General features: G+C 39.6%; 1 long non-coding RNA gene across 1 annotated transcript in view; it reads right to left on the reverse strand.

The window, feature by feature from the left end:
- Window positions 1-14,502, reverse strand: part of LOC309822468 — a 59,556-nt gene extending 45,054 nt beyond the window's left edge. Inside the window, exon 1 of the long non-coding RNA XR_014296739.1 lies at window positions 14,373-14,502. This is a non-coding gene — a long non-coding RNA (uncharacterized lncRNA). The remainder of the gene's footprint in view (window positions 1-14,372) is intronic.
- Window positions 14,503-17,834: the final 3,332 nt, after the last annotated feature.

Below are 17,834 nucleotides of genomic sequence, written 5' to 3' on the forward strand. Positions count from 1 at the left end.
CCCTTCATTAACATGTCATAGATTTCTTTACTTAGTGTTTTCATGTCTTCAGTGCTGATCTCTGGCTACATACTAAGGTATTACTTTCAGTTCCAGGTTTCATAGGTTGAAGAAGAAAAGTAGCAAACTTTCTGAGTGCTAAGAGGTGGGCAATAGATGGTTTAAGCTTAGAAATTAATGGTTGGATGGATAAATAAAAATGGAAGGCTGAACTAGGTAATTCTTTGAAGGAATCCATGAGATACATGGTTTTACATGGAAGGGACTACATTTGCAACAAAGGAAAACACCATCAGTGGTGTTTACAACAGTTAACTCCTTTTAATTTGCCTTCTGGTTTTGATCCAATAACCAATTGCTATTGGAAATTTATACTGGATTACCCATGAGTATCTCAAATTCAGTGTATCCTCCCTCTCTGCCCAGGCTCGCTTCTCTGTACTCTATCTCAGCAATAGCACCACCATCGACCAGGTTGCCAAGCCTAGAACCTGGGCATCATCTTTGACTTCCCCCTCTTATCTCTTTTTATCACCAAATCTGACCGCCTCTATATATTAAAGGTCCCTCACATCCATCCACATCCTCCATACTCTTTCTTACTGCCTCTACCCAGTCTTTTCTATTGCTAAACCACAGAACAGTGCTTAATGACTCAATTTGCTAAATGAATGCTCACAGAAACAAACATTTGAAGACAAACAAGACTACCCTCTTGCCATATCAATTAGCTTCTTTTCAGATACTAAAGGCCCACAAGGGGTTGGGGGTAGGGGAGACCTGATACAACAGGAAAGACTAGTAACAAAGAGCATTACAAAGGATACAATGATTTAACTCTCAGTGGGTCCTACACTAGCCTCTGCTTCTCTCCTCATGTTAGGAAACATAAAATGCTCTCCTTGGAGGTCATAATAACCGAAGTGAGTAAAACTCTGAAAGCCAATTTTCAGTTCCCAAGTGTACTGGCTATCGAGAATTTTCAGTGGACCTGATGGATCAAAGTAATGCAAAAAAGCGGGACCTCCAGCCTCAGGGTTTTATAGCATCTATAAAACACGTTTTATAGTTTCTGCTCAATTTTATGCTGTTAAGCTAAACATTTGATATCATATGGCACTTTAAGCACATTGATTTATGGTAAGTCAGCAATTGCATCTGTAATAAAAAGCCCCAAGTATGGGTTTTTTAAGTAATCTACTGTATTTATTATTGACATAAATGGTTACCTGCAGTCCTCTTGATCATCATCTTAGATTTAACTCATGTATTAAAGATATTATGTTTCCCACTCAGCAAGGTCATCACCAAGGTGAAAACTATACATGGTTGGAAATGAAAAAGATTAAATGTGTAATGATATTTTTCAAATAAATGATATATAGGATTTCACCTTTCTACATTTCTGATTAATAATCATATTCTGTTTATTTTTTATACCTGCCTCCTTCGCCCAGTCCCCAACTCCGGCAGCCACTAATCTTTTCTTCATTTCTATAATTTTTTTATTTCAAGAATGCTGTATAAATGAAATCAGTTTGTAAACTTTTGAGATTGGCTTTTTTTTTTCCATTCAAATATAATTCCCTTGAGGTCTGTTTAGTTTTATGTGGATTGTCTCATGCTTATTTTGCCAGCATGGATACAACTACGCTGGCATAATTAAATTAAGAACTACTTCAGTACAAACCAAAGTTAAGAGAGTCTAAATTCAAAGTAATTTCATAACAGGGAAACATTATTTATAATTGAGTCCATTTTAATGAGAGAAAAATGTTTATTTTTAGACAGTGTTAAAACAAGTTTGGACAAAAATGCATTTAGTTCATCTAAGAGGTGGTTGGCAGCATAATTAAAAAAACCACCCAATATCCCTAATGCTAATTTAAGAGATGTTTTAAACGTTTGAAAAAAATTATGAAAAATTTGGAGAAGATTCCATTTTCATTTGCAGAATGCATATTTTTAGTATGTAAGCATTTATTGAGTTCAGCCTATGTGTATACAGTAAGGCCAAAAGGAAGGGAAAAAGAGAATTTGCATGGGCCAAAGGCACAGATTTGTATTGCTTTCCTTTGACTAGCTTGTGTGTTCCTTGCTATTGTTCTCAAGATATTGTATGTGGGCTTATTTTTGTTTTCATAAATAAATTGAAAGTTTGACAAAGGCTCTTTCTTTTCAAATACTTCAACAAAGGGAGGTGTACAATTTCATTTCAGGGAGTGTTGGCAGGCCATGTCATGAGGTCCCAGGTTTAATGATTTTCTAGGAGGACTCAAAGGACGCAAGGTAAGTTGTAGTCGTGATTTATTATAGAGAAAAGATACAAAGCAAAATCAGCAAAAGGAAAAGGTGGATGAGGTGAAGTCTGGCATAAGCTTCTAAGAGTCCTCTCCCAGAGGAGTCACAGAGGACACTGAATTCCTCCAGCAGCAAGCTGTGACAATACATACGGAATGTTGCCAACCGGGAAAGTCCATTAGAGATGCAGTGCCTAGAGGTTTCCCTGGAGACTGATCACACAGCACTCTATCTAGCACATATCCCAATTCCAGGCTCCCAGAAGGAAAGCACGTGTTTACCATAAACTACACTATTTGTACAAACGGTTTGGCACAGTGAGCCTCATTTATCAGTTAATGGATGGGAACCCTCTTGAAATCTAAGTTCCCAGATGCCAGCCAACGGCCAACCTTGCAAGCGTTTTCAAGTTAAGCAGGGCAGACCTGCTATGTTAACTCTTCTCTGTACATAAGGCCCTTTAGTGTAACACCTATCAATTTGATCTCCATCTCTGACTGTGTCTTGGAACACACATGGGTAACAGATAAGGGTTATTTGTTGACTCTCAGCTAAATAACAAGGCAGGGACAAATGAAGAAGAAAGTGACTAGCAGACATGCCTCTTTCTCCTAGCAGGAGAAAAAAAACAGAGCTACAACAAACAACAATAAAAATCAACACACAAAACTTTAAGATTAAAAATACTATAAAAAATGGATTCACATTCACTATCCTTATTGACAAAATCTATATTGTGGCTTGAGATAGTGATAATGATATATAGAGCATCCCAGTTATCAAAATATCTAAAATATTATTTCATTTTAAACTCTCATCTTTTAAAATGTGTGTGTGTGTGTGTTCATTACTATAAGGTACTAGTACTGTGATACATGCATACATTTTGAAACTAAATAAATATGCATATGTGAGGACTGTGCACTCAAACAGGCGGTTAGCAACTACAGTCGTCCCTCAGTATCCATAGGGGATTGGTTCCAGGACCGGCCATGAATACCAAAATCCATGGATGCTCAAGACCTGCAGTTGGCCCTTCATACCTGTGGATGTGGAATGCGCAGATATGGAGGGCTGACTGTACTGCCTTTGGGTCATAAAATTTTAAAACTGGAAAAAATCACATAGACTCAGCTAAATTTCCTCATTTTATATTGCAGCATTATTCACATTAGGAATATATGGAAGCAACACAAGTGTTGAGATGAATGGACAACAAAATGTGTGGTATATAAAATGGAATATTATTCAGCCATAAAAAGAAGGAAATCCTGCCATGTGCTACAACATGGATAAGGCTGGAGGATGTTATTTTAAGTGAAGTAGCCAGACACAGAAAGACAAATGTCACATGATCTCACTTATATGTGGAATTTTTTAAAAAGTGGAACTTATAGTAGCAGAGGGTAGAAAGGTGGTTGGGTACCACAGGCAGGGGTGGGAGTGGAAGAAAATGGGAGATATTGACCAAAGGGGATAAAGTTTCAGTTTCAAGATGAATAATTTCTGAAGACCTAATGTACAGCATAGTGACTACAGTTAATAACAAAGTACTAACAGAAATTTGCTAAAAAGGTAGATCTCAAGTGTTTTAACGACACACACAAAATATGATAACTATGTGAGTTGATGGATATAATAATTAGCTTGATTATAGTAATAATTTCACAGTGGATACATATATCAAAACATCACATTGTATACCTTAAATAAATACAATTTTAATTTGTCAATCATATCACTATTAAGCTGGGGGGGGGGCGGGAAAAAGTAAGAAAATTGAAGCCCAGGGAGATGAAGTGGACTTGTCCAAGGTGATAGAGAAGTTAGTGGTAGGGCCAGGCTAGAACCTGGATCATCCTTGAGCCAAGCAGGAATGTTTGACAAGATCCAGGATCTTTTGGAGGAAGGAAGGAATGAGCTACCTTTCTCCTTGTCCCTGTTTCCCATGTGTCATCTTGCCTTGGCATCTTCTTTTCCATATTATTCTTTCTCAGGGGGACTGGGCTGCCATAGCTTGCCTCATCTGGAGAGAGGGGAGGGGGATTTATGCCCAGTTCCTTCTCTGATAGGTGACTTCACCTTAGAGTATACATGAGACATTGCTGGTTAGACGTTGGTCAGGATTACAATTGCTCAGAACTGTGGCATTAGTACATTATTAGACATTATTTTACTCCTTTCCCAGTTAGTTGGCTGGAATTGGTGAGAACTTAAGTTAGCCTGGAGCATCAGTAGTAATAATCCCTTATGTTTTCACAAGGCTTCCCCAGCTATAAAGTATTTTCCTCCACGTAGTATCAATTGGTTATTGCTTAAACCACTAAATTTTGGGTAGTCTATATAACCAGAAAAGAATGGATAGAACTATTCATTCTGTCCAATAATAAAAAGGCAATCCAATTAAAAATGGGCAAAGGATCTGAATAGGCATTTCTCTAGAGAAGATCTATGAAGTCTAATCAGCACATGAGAAGATTCCCAATATCATTAGCCATCAGGAAATGCAAAGCAAAGAAATATGACTTCACACCCACTAGGATGGCTATAATAAAAAAAGACAAGACAATAACAAGTATTGACAAGGATGTGGAGAAGCTGAAACCCTTATACATTACTAGTGAGAATTGAAACATATATCCACAAAAACTTGTATAAGAATGTTCATAGCAGCTTCATTCAATATAGCCAAAAAGTGGAAACAATTCAAATGTCCGTCAAGTGATGAACAGATAAAGAAAATGTTGTATATTCACACAATTGACTAATATTTGGCAATTACAAGGAATGAAGTACTGATATATGCTACAACACAGATGAAACTTGAAAACATTTTATAAGAGGAAAGGAGCTAATCATAATATACCACACATGTGACTCCATTTGTATGAAATGTTCCAAACAGGCAAATCTATAGAGACAGAAAACAGATTAGTGGTTCCTGAGGCCTGGGTGGGTAGGGGACAGTAAGGGGAAATGGAGAGTGAGTGCTAATGGGTAAACGGTTTCCTTCTGGAGTGTGGAAATGTTATAAAATTAGATTGTGGTGATGGCTGCGCAACTCTGTAGGGATACTAAAATCGATTGAATTGCACACATTAAATGGTTGAATTGTATGGTATGTTAGTGGTATCTCAATAAAGTTATTTTAAAAGACCTCATTGAGAAAATAAAAATGCAAGCCACAGACTGGGAAACAATATTTACAAAATATAATCTGATTAGAGAACTTACATCCCAAATATATAAAAAAAAATTTTACAACTAAATATTGGGAACACAAACAACTCAATTTTGAAAAAATGGAAGAGAGATTTGAATAGACAATTAACCAAAGAAGATATATAAATGCTAAATAAACACATGAAAAGTTGTTCACTCAACATCATTAGTCATCAGGGAAATATAAAGTAAAACTACCAAGAGCTATTACTACATATCCTTTAGAATGGCTAAAATCAAAGAAAAAACCTTACAATACACAGTGTGCATGAGCACGTGGTGTTACTGGGTCTCTCATACATTTCCGTTGGGGATGCTGAAAGGCACACCCAGTTTGCATAGCAGTTTGGCAGTTTCTTAAGAACTGAAGTATACGCTTACCATTCAACTGACCAATCCTACTCACAGGTATTCACTCAAGAGAAATAAAAACCTATGTTTTTACAAAGACGTATGCATGATTGTCCTTAACAATTTTATTCATAATAGCTTAAACTGGAAGGAACTCAAGATTTCAGCAAAGGTGGTTGGATAGACAAACCATTCTATATCCCTTCAAAGGAATAAAAGGAATAAACTACTGGTGCACACAACAATATAGATGAATCGCAAATGGCTTATGTTAAGTGAAAGAAGACAGATAACGACGACTACATACTCTATGATTCTGCTTATATAAAAATCTAGAAAAGGCAAACTGTAATGAAGGGAACCAGATCAGTGGATGTATAGGGACAGGAGTAGAGGAAAGGATCAACTGTAATGGGCTGTGAAGGACTTTTGGGGGGTGATGTTTTGATGTGGGTGGTGGTTACATAATGGAATACATTTGTCATGAGTCATTGACTTGTACAGTGACAAAGTATACATTTTACTAAATGTAAGTTATGCCTTAATAAAAGTGATAAAAATTTTTAGACAAAAATCAAAGAAATGTGGGGTTTATGCAGGTAGTGAATTACTACAGACTGAAGGTTTGTTTTCCCCCTAAAATTCAATGTTAAACCCTAAGCCCCAAAGTGATGGTATTAGAAGGTGGTGCCTTTGGGAGGTGGGGTCAGTGCCCTTATAACAAAGAAGCCAGAGAGCTTCCTTGTTCCTTCTGCCATGTAAGCATGCAGTGAAAAGAACCAGGAAGCAGACTCTCACCAGATACTGTCCCTGACGGCACCCTGATCCTGGACTTGCCAGCCTCCAGAACTGTGAGAAATAAATTTCTGTCATTCATAAGCTACTCAGTCTATGGCATTCTGTTTTATTCAATAGTAGCCTGAATGGACTAAAACAGGAATTAACAAGGGATTATTGGTGGTAACAAACTGCAATTCACCAATGTGAGCCAGTCCTTATGTGAGGTACATATGGATGAGAAGTTAAGACCCCTGTGACTCCCAGAGCAGGGGTCTGGCCACTACGCCACATGTTCAGTTCTTTTTAGTTTGTATAGTATCACTTTATACAAATCCAAAGCATTGTGAAAACGAGTGAAACATGAAGGAGTTATTATTATTATTTTTTTTGTGGTACGCGGGCCTCTCACTGTTGTGGCCTCTCCCGCTGCGGAGCGCAGGCTCAGCGGCCATGGCTCACGGGCCTAGCTGCTCCGTGGCATGTGGGATCTTCCCGGACTGGGGCACGAACCCACGTCCCCTGCATCGGCAGGCGGACTCTCAACCACTACGCCACCAGGGAAGCCCATGAAGGAGTTTTAAAAGCAAATATGTTGAGTTATGACAGAGTTACTGGACAGTACCCTCAGAGGCAGGGCATGCTCCAGGATTAGCCTGGATTAAGTGAACCCTGAGACAGGGACCTGAGAGGTAGAGAAAAGCATTAACATGCAGGCTTGAGACTGCTATCCTGAGGCCCTTGGTGGTCATCTGAGAACTTGGATTTGGGGAAGGATCCCAAAATCCTTATAAGAATGGTTCACTGTGCCTAAACTGTGCCAATAATGTGGTTTGTGCTAAACACACGCTTTCCTTTTGGGAGCCTGGGATTTGGGCACAGGCCAGGCAGAGGGTGTCTATGTGACCACCTATCATGAAAGACATTGGACAGTGAGCTTCTCAAGAGCTTCCCTGGCAGACAGCATTTCACACACAGCATGTCACAACTTGTTGCTGGGGGAATGAAGCACATCCTGTGTGATTTACTGGGAGAGAAGTCTTGGAAGCTTGTTCCTGGTCTTCTGGACTTCACCCCATGCACCTTTTCCCTTTGCTGAGTTTGCTGTGTGTCCTCTAGCTGTAATCTATCAAAACCACGAGTACGAATATATTCTGAGTTGTGTGAGTCCTTCTACATAATCATTGAACCTACGGGTGATCTTGGAGACCTCAACACAGGAGGTGATCCCAGGAGACACTAAGAAGGGAAGGGATGATGGCCTTAAAGGTATATATTGTCAAATAAGTTACCAGAGTGGGTGAATGGGACAAAATTCTTCTGGGGAATTTGGAACGATTGTAGAACATGCACTTCTGTGGCAAGGGGGGATGTAATATTTATCCACCAACTCCTGAGTTGGTATTAATTATCTGGAACTTCCAGCCTACCCTGTGCATGGGCCCAGTGGGCTCTGGTGGCCACAGCCAGCCCTGAAGCCAAGAGCTGCAGCTGGAAGCATGCCATGTGCCTGTGGAGGATACGGTGGGGCACTTCTGCTACCGCCCCTAAAAGGCATGAAATCAAACATGAAGTAGGACCATTGCCCAGTCTTTCCCAAGGTGCTCATCACCTGCCTTAGCAACACAGGGAAGATGGATTACTTGTGCTTCATTCCCACCAGAGAGGCCCTTCCAGGAGAGGGCGCTGTAAGCTGCAGCCTCGCCCGGGGCACCATGAGCACAAGGGAGAGGTTGCCTTATCTATTCGAGACAGAGATGTGGTCCTTCTTCTTCCCTCTCCACCCTCAAGTCCTGGGCACAGGAATCCCTGCTTTGGTTTACTGTTTCTTGTTTCACCTCTTTACTAGCTCAGTCTAATGAGTAGGTCAATGGGAGGCTTCCTCTCCCACAGAAGGGGCACCTAGGCGGACGGAGCCTCCTCCATCAGGCTACACACTGAGCGATAGTCTCCCTGTCTGGGTGCTGTGTGTGTCCACTGGGGCTGATCCACCTTGTCTGCTCTTGGTAGAGTTCCCACACTCCCCAGAACTCTCTGGCTTACTTACAGTTTCCTCACTCTGCCTTTTCCTACTTACGTAGCTAGAAATTCATCATCCGTCACATGGGGATATTAAGAGTACCTACCTCAGAGAGTTGCCACGAGGATTATGTCAGATAATACAAGTGCCTAAAACAGTGCTTGGTACACAGTAAGCACTCAATAGAGTTAACTATTATTATTAGGTATTTATAACTAGTTGGCAGATGTGTATTTATTAGAAGAATAGAACGCCCAGATTGCTTCAACTTGCTCCTTGCAATGCATCAGCAGACTAGCATGGTAATGGATTCTTCAAGAACTCTCAGCCGATTTCCAATTTCAGCTTTTTCAAAACTGTCAGAAGTTCTAGGTAAAATACTATTCCTCTCAAACAGCTGTGAGTGATTTACATGTTCAACTCCTAAAATCAAGGTTGCTAGGAAGACTTAGTGACATTCTTGCTCAAGGAATGGAAGGTAATAAAGTGGTAACTCTCCTAAGTTCACTGTACCCTCTACTATCCATACAGTTTAATCTTCTCTTTTTTAAAAAAAAGTCCAATATTTACAGAACAGATTTGAAAACTCCTCCCCCTCCAAAACCACCTGTGGGGAGAAGAGAGAGGCCACGGCCAAAAAATTTAGAGTGCTCACATGAGAAACATACAGAAGCCACAGGGCCTCATGGGCTCCGTGAGACAGCCAGTCCTGTGGTCACACGTGATGAACAACGAACGCTTAGCAAGCACAGCCGAAGGAAGAGGGTGCTCCTGAGAACTCCCCTGTGAAGACTGCACTTCAGGTGATCTTGGAACAAGAGCACAAGCAAGAACCTCAGGCGGCCTGGCAACTGGAACAAAGGCCCAAACAGGACTGAGCCAGCAGGCGACAATGTGTGGCAAGACTTCCCCAGTGTGGAGGGAAAGGTTCAGAATGGAGATGAGCTCTCGGCCACCCCTGCCTGAGGGCTGTCATCCGGAGGGATTTACCTGTTTATACCAGAACTCAGTGTGTATCACTGTTGCCAGTTTTACTAATCATGGTTATGTTTACTGAATACTGAGCTTATACCAGAATGAGGAGTGGGGCTATCCCAACTAATGTTTTGTGGTCTTTAAGATTCTTCGAACCTTTTTTGATGTATCCTAATTTGAATATGCTATCATTTTTCTGCTGAGAGTCTCCTGATAAAATATCTATTTAAAAATAACTATATTTAATTAATTTTGATAACAAATATGCTGGATTGATGACAAATAACACAGCTCTAATCCCTGAATTTAACCTTTTCTTTCTCTCGGATTTGAAAATTACCTGCTTTTTGAAGTAAACAATAATGAATCCTAAAGAGCAACGATAATGAATATTTAACTGCCCTAGATTGGCTAAGATTTCTCTTTCCCTTTAATGCACAAAGTAACTAATTCAAGGATTCCCCAGTCCTTAAGATCGACCTTGCCAATTTTAAAAAAAATGTATAAATGCTTCAGGAATTCATTTAAAGATCAATTTTACGAAGGTAGTGTTAGGAGAGGGACTGCAAGAGCTAAGCTAAAAGATTTGCATTTCGTGTTTGTATACTGTCCTAAGTAAAAAAGCCATTGCCCTCGGCTGGAGAGGGGTCTGTAGAAGTGCAGGGAAACCCTCTCCATCTAGTTCTCTGAACCTGTACAGGACATTTCATCAAGGACAAAAATGCCAAGCTCTTAATATTTACGTACATCAAAGAGCTACATGATCATCGTTTAGTTCTCACTGCTTATGAAGTTTGTTCTTAATTTAGCTGATTTTAGGTATCAGCTCAAACCTACTACACAGCTTAAATCAGAACATGCTGAATTTAGACCTTCAAAAAGCTCCCGCTCACTCCTGTTAAGCATGATAGTCTTGGGCTTTTCAACTCTTGCCTACTTTATCTAATGAACACATGGGGTGGATTTTTAAAGAGGGTCATTGTCCTAAAATATACGAACTGAGAGGGTTGTACTAGAATCTATCCCTTAAAGTAGCACAAAAGTGACATCCACTGGCCAAACAGCTTTCGTGACTATGGGGGAGAGAGCTCACCTCTGAGGAGTGACAAAGAAAGAGAACATTCAAAGACAGATGCTCTACATAGCTGAACACATCTATCCAAAAGCAAATGATTTCCACCTTCAAAAATTTATATCCACTATTGCATACACTTCTTCACATTATTTTTACAAATCTATGCGGCATATGCCAATCCATATTGGCAAAAATTCAAAGGCTTGACAACATACTCTCTTGGTCAGGCTGTGGGAAAACAGGTATTTTCACAACACAAAATGTTACAACCCCTCTAAAGGGAAATTTTTCAATATCCAACAAAACCACATATGCATTTATTCTTTGACCCAGCAATCGCACTTTGACCCTGAGAAAATTCCAACAATATAAAAATACATATGCACAAAATTATTTATTGCAACTTGATTTATAATTGCAAAATGCTGAAAACTTAATAAATGCCTCAATATAGGAAAGTCGTTGAAAAAACTATGGTACATACATACAATACAGTACTATGCAGGTAAGAGAAAGAAAAGAAAGAGTAAGATCTATATGAACTGATATGGAGGGCTTTTCAGGATAGATCATTAGGCAGAGAGAAACCACTTTTAATGACTGACATTGGTGACAATACTTTTTTTTTTTTTTACGTAATCCAGGAGATAATTTAAATTTTTAGTGCTAGAAATTTGTGGTGAATCAGGCATGGTAAAGACGGATGAGAAAAGCATTTCAAGCCAGGTATGATACCTGTGATACCTGTTTTTGTCTTTCATGGGCCAGCCCTCTTGATACACTCACTAATGCAATCTATCAGGGATAGTCATTCTATAGATAGATAGATAGATACATACATACATACATACATAGGTAGATAGATACATACATACCTACATACGTAGATATATCTGCTTCAGATAGATATCTGAAGCAGAAAATAAAAATGTCTGGGTTTAGGTATATGAATTGAATCACACATTGACTCTGCCATTTGCAGTATTTACAGACAAATCACACTTGAACAGATGACAGCAGGTGGACCAGAGTCTAGTAAGACTGTTTACTTCAAGATTTTACACTGATCTGTTTGACATGGGTGTGTGTTGACTCAAATTTCAAGCTTAGAGTAGGGAAGACATTACTGCTTCCCAGACTGTGAAATCTGCCATGCTTCTGTAGAGGTATGCTCCTATTTCCCTTTCTATCATTGTTCTTCCAGCAGGCTGGTCATTTAAATTAGATTATATTTAATTTAATCTAATTTAGTGTAATTTTTTCTCATCCTTTTTTCTCTTAGAATTTCAGAGGTATCTTTATTGTATAGTTTTGTAACAGTACTAATTTTATAGTACTATATTTCTTTCTTCTATTAAGCTGTGGTTTTCTTAATATTTTTCCTTAAAAAAAACCCAAAAAACACCTGTGCTGCAGGAACTGGGTGCTGGTGAGCCTGTGCACTCAGAAGCCCAAGGAGCATAGGAGACCTGGGGGCGAAACCCTTTCCGTCTGAGATGTCTCTCCTGCGCCATCTACTGACAAAGGTCAACTGGTGCCAGTTGGAGAAGGAAGCATATTTAAATGGTCACAGAATAGGTGAAAAGGATGAACTGGAGCTCAGACAGTAAAACCATAACCTGCATAAGGAGTGTCCATATATACTTCCTATGGCTGTTCCTCTAACAGCTTAATTCTTTCTTAAAATATTTGCTCATCCTTTGTCTTTCTCTTCTTCAATATGTAATTCATAAGCGTGTGCACATATTTTTTATTGCTTATATTCATATATACACATACATATTTATACGTGTATATATTTTTCTATTTTACCAAGAGAGAGAGTTCCTTTAGATTTTTCCAATTAGAAAATGTAATATTACCTATTCTTTCCTGACTCCCTTCACCTGTTATGAAGGAGGAAAAATATGGTGAGTTTATTTTTGCAATTAGACTGTAAAACAGACTTCCACAACTGTAGTAGACAAATAGGCAGATAAGTGTATAGGCATATGAATGAATGCATAGCTGGACACATACAGAAAGAGAAAAACAGAAATAGTTTGAAAGAAGAATGCATACACAGATAACGCTCATAGTAAGAGAGATATAACTATTAAAAATTGAAGTCTGTAGGACATAAATTTAATCATTGGTGTTAGAAATCTGGGGCAATTTTGGATGGCATTTTATCCTAGGCATTGTACCTATCTTTGTGCCCCATAAGCCAGACTTTTCTCCTCTTCATCCTGACATATTCACCAACTTAGTATTTTTGGGAGCAGGTCCCTTAGATTTTTGGGTTTTTTTTTTGCGGTACACGGGCCTCTCACTGTTGTGGCCTCTCCCGCTGCAGAGCACAGGCTCCGGACGCGCAGGCTCAGCGGCCATGGCTCATGGGCCCAGCCGCTCTGCGGCATGTGGGATCTTCCCGGACCGGGGCACGAACCCGCGTCCCCTGCATCAACAGGCGGACTCTCAACCACTGCGCCACCAGGGAAGCCCCCTTAGTTTTTAATTAGTTTTCAAAACAGATAATAATGTGCCCATCTGTATAAATGGAAACACACGTATGTATTTACTCTTAGACTTCACACGCATGTACTTACAGCTCTAACAGTCATGCTGGCATCTGAGGGTCAGAGGCTCCGAGCTCTGAGGTGTAAGAGTTTTCCCCTTCCCAATTTTTATTCTTCCCAGTGGGAAACCTCATATGCTGCTGTACCAGCACATTCATATTTACTTTCTAAGGCTGCTTTTACAAGGTGCTGGTTTTGGTGTTAGTCTTTTCTTATCTTTTCTTCTTCATTTTGTAATTCTGTATTACATATCTCTTTATTATTGTTTGGTCATATTGCTTCACATATTTCCAATACTTCCATAGATTTTTGCATTTTTAATGAATTTTTTCATTCAGTGGAATAGTCATATATATATATAAATAATGTAATATCTTTTGCAATCCTTTTCCTTCTTTTAACCAGTGGTTTGAAGTAAGTTATACAGTACTTTACTTTTAATCTTCATTCACTCACTAATTTGTATTGCAACAAATTCTGCTCCTTCAGGACTCGAGTTTGCCATAAACAAATGAGGAAAACAGAATTATTCCATGAGAAGTGTGTAAAATAGATCTAAATGATTCTTATGTATTTTGCTATATAATAAAAAGCATTATTTACTGAGCATGTAAACATTCTTTCAGACCTTTAAAAAAAAAGTTTGGCTGCAGAGGCTGTGATCCACAAAGACTACTCTTTGGCTTTAATTATTTTATATTCAAGACTTTGTACCCAAAAGACATTAAGATTAGTATTTATTGTTCATATTTTTCCACATGAGGACATGGACATGCTTAAAAATCCCACTATCACTTTGGCATCCCAGTGAGTTATGCAGGTCACAAATATGATTCTTACTGATAGGAAAATTAAAATCTGAAATGAGCCCAAATCATATAGTGAATATCTTGTTTTACTGAAAAAAGCACTTCTATTTCAAGCAACTTTTAAAATTATGCTTTATGAGGACATCATTTTAATTTTTTGTTATGCTATTGTTCCTTATAAAGACTGAATTTTCTATTCTGGACAAAGGAAGTAGATATTCAGAGTGGACTTCCTTGCAAATGTATTGCTGAGAGAAATGTTAATGAATGAACAGGAACATTACCTGAGTCCCAGAGCTGAGAGGTGAAGGAAGAGCTTTCTCCATACCAGGGACAGTCAAAGGCAAGGTAACAGGCAAAATGTGTGAAAGACACAGGTTCTCAGGTCACGATGGTAATGTCAAAAAAGAAAAGAAAAGAAGAATGATTAGTAGGTGAATTAGCTAAGGCTCCCCAGACCTCCTAGTGGATGCCTTTTCATGATCTGGTCCACGAGTTTTGCCAATTAAACTCTAAAGTATAAAGGCAATCTTATACTACTAAACCCCATATTTTTCTTTTAAAAATTGGTACCTCATTCAAATAAGGATCTACAAAATTTTCATTCTGATCATATAAACTTGACCAGAGACCTATAAAATATTTGTTATGAGTTGATAAATGGAAAAACCAGACTTAAATTCTAGTTCCAGGACTTAAATCAACCTAAAAATTATTTATATTATATCCAAAGCTTTCCTTGGCACATATTCCACACAGAATTGGATGAAGCTGATATGTCAGTTGATGTGCTTTTGAATATCTTTCTAAGCCTTTGCATATGATGTTGCTTTTGCCTGAAATACCTTCAATCTCCTCTTCCTCCTCCCTCAGTCTTCTCTGTTCTTTGAGATCAAGCTCACTTATTACTGCTTGTCCCACGTTAGAAACTCACACTGCTGGTGGGGAGAGGTGGGTTTGGGGCAGACCCAGGAGGGAAAGAAGACACTGACAAGGACTATATGGTTTCCAGCTTGGCTTCCGAATAGGATGGGTTTAGGGGAATGTTTTGACCCACACAGCCCTCAGGATGAGTGGTAGGAAGCAAAGGCAGGTGAAGGCTGAATCTAGAACTCAGATTTTTGAGAGAACCCTATCCTCTTCTCTGCCTGTGGGGCTAACTTTGCCCCGAGGCTACAGCCATCCCCACACCAATGAAACCAGCTGATCAATCTAATGGCCTTGTGTCCTGGCCAGATGATAAAATCTACACCTATACCCTCATTCCTATTTTTCCATCACTCGGTAATTTTAAGTGTGACTTGCTTGACTTGTAAAAGGTCGATGAAGGTAGAATAAGCATGCTTATTGTACAGGCAGGAATGGGCTTTTCCATGGCAGTATGCTTTCCTTATTACACCATGAGCTGGTGCAACTCTCCCCGGATTTAAGAGCCTCATCCATCCACTTCAGCATTTTTTCAAGCTGGGTCCTGTGCAAGGTGTTTGAAATACAAAGATGCACAAGGCTCTCATGAGGTTAAAGTCTGGTGGACATAATTTCAGACCTACATAAAAGTTGTAAGACTAGTACAAAGAATTCCCATATATCCTGTACCCAGATCCCTTAAATGTTAACACTTTACATTTGATTTCTTTCCCTCCCTCTGCATACCTATACACATATACATACATGTATGCATACACACACACATTTTTTGGAACTGTTTGAAAGTAAGCTTCAGGTAACTTGGTACTAAATATCTCAGTGTGTTTTCTAAAAGGAAGTATTCTCTCTTTCATAACCACAGTGTGATAGTCAAAATAAGGAAATGACATTGATAGAGTATAAATTATCTAATCATAGGCCTTATTCGGATTTTGTCAACTGACCCAATAATGCTTCTTACAACTAAAGAAATTCTGGATCACATGTTGTAGTCAGTGGTCATGCCCCGTTAGTCTGCTTTAATCAGGAACAGTTCCTTAGTCTTTTATGACATTGACTTTTTTAAGGGGTACAGGGCAGTTATTTTGTAGAATGTCCTTCGATTTGGGTTTGTCTGATGTTTCCTCATGGTTAGATTTAGGCATGAGCTTTTTTTTTTTTTTTTGCGGTACGTGGGCCTCTCACTGTTGTGGCCTCTCCCGCTGTGGAGCACAGGCGCCGGATGAGCAGGCCCAGCGGCCATGGCTCACGGGCCCAGCGGCTCCACGGCATGTGGGATCCTCCCGGACCGGGGCACGAACCCGTGTCCCCTGCATCAGCAGACGGACTCTCAACCACTGCGCCACCAGGGAAGCCCTAGGCATGAGCGTTTGGTAGGTCTACTACAGAGGGCTGTATCCATTTCAGTGCATAATATCAGGAGGCCCATGATGTCAGTTTATCTCAGTACTGGTCATATTACCTTTGATCACCTGGTTCAGGTGGTGCGTGTGCCAGGTTTTTCCATTATTTTTTTCTTTTTATAATTAATAAGTGTCTTGTGAAGAGATACTTTGAGACTATATATGTATCTTACCCCTCCTCAAAATTTCACCCACTAATTTCAGCAAACATTGATGATTCTTGCCTGAATCAGTACTATGATGGTTGCTAAATTGTGATGTTTTACCTCCATCGTTCCTTCTACATTTGTTAGTTGGGTCTCCACTGTAAGGAAGAGCTTTCCCGTCTCCCCCTTTTTTGTTTGTTTAGCATTTACCCAGGTCCAAGGTAAGAATGTGCACTATTTCCACTGCTATCTAACGCTGAACTGGAGGTATTAGCCAGTGCAGTTAGACAGATGACGCCCAACCCTTTGCCTCCTAAATGTACCTGTCTCTGAACCCTGTACTTCCTGTAAGTCCTATACAGGATCCACGGCCTGCTCTGCTTGGTGACACTGTGCATACCCACACAGCTCTCCTTACAAGAGTACGCAGTAACTCCAGTTTTGTCTTTTTTAATTCACATGTTGGACGGTTGTCTCATCACCCTTTGACAAACCAAACCCCAAAACTAACCGAAAAGATCATTCTGATTTGCTGTGTGGGCAACATATCACAGAAATGCAACAGTGGAAGTAGGAAACCCAATTAAGGCTGCTGAAAATCTTGTGTGGGAAGCAAATCCCTGGAGTTCTGAGAAAAAAAAACCATTTACACTAAAAAACTCTATGGAAAAATATACCATAAACATAGTCAAAAGAAATTACCTCACGTCACTGACAAAGCCAATTTCATCAGTAAGAGAAAGCAAACGACTCATCTGAAAACATAAGCAAAGGATATGAAGAGAATTCCTAGAAAATAAAACGACTCATCTGAAAACATAAGCAAAGGATATGAAGAGAATTCCTAGAAAATAAACTTGTCACATGTGGTGATGGCTACCTATTGGATAGTACAGAACAGTGATGATATTTAAAGCTATGGGGCTGGATGAGTGGAAGAGAACCCAGGACTGGATTTTGGAGCCCTTGAACATTTAGAGTTTAGGTAGAAGAGGAGGAGCTGACAAATGAGACAGCAAATGAGAGCCCAGTAAACTAGGAAGAAAACAAGGCAAGTGTAGTGTCAAGGAGGCCATGAGAAGGGGGCTGTCAACTGCATCAACTGATGCTGAGAAGTGGAGTAAGATGAGGACAGAGAAGTGACCACTGTGATTGGGAAGATGGAGTTGTTAGTCATCTAACAAAAGTCAGCTTTATTAGACCGGGGGCTCCTCCTTTGGAGCTGAAGAGACCATGGGAGGTGGAAAGTGGAGTCCTCTTGTGCAGACAT

Source organism: Grampus griseus (genome assembly GCF_964374135.1).
Source record: "Grampus griseus genome assembly, chromosome: 5".
NCBI lineage: Eukaryota > Metazoa > Chordata > Mammalia > Artiodactyla > Delphinidae > Grampus > Grampus griseus.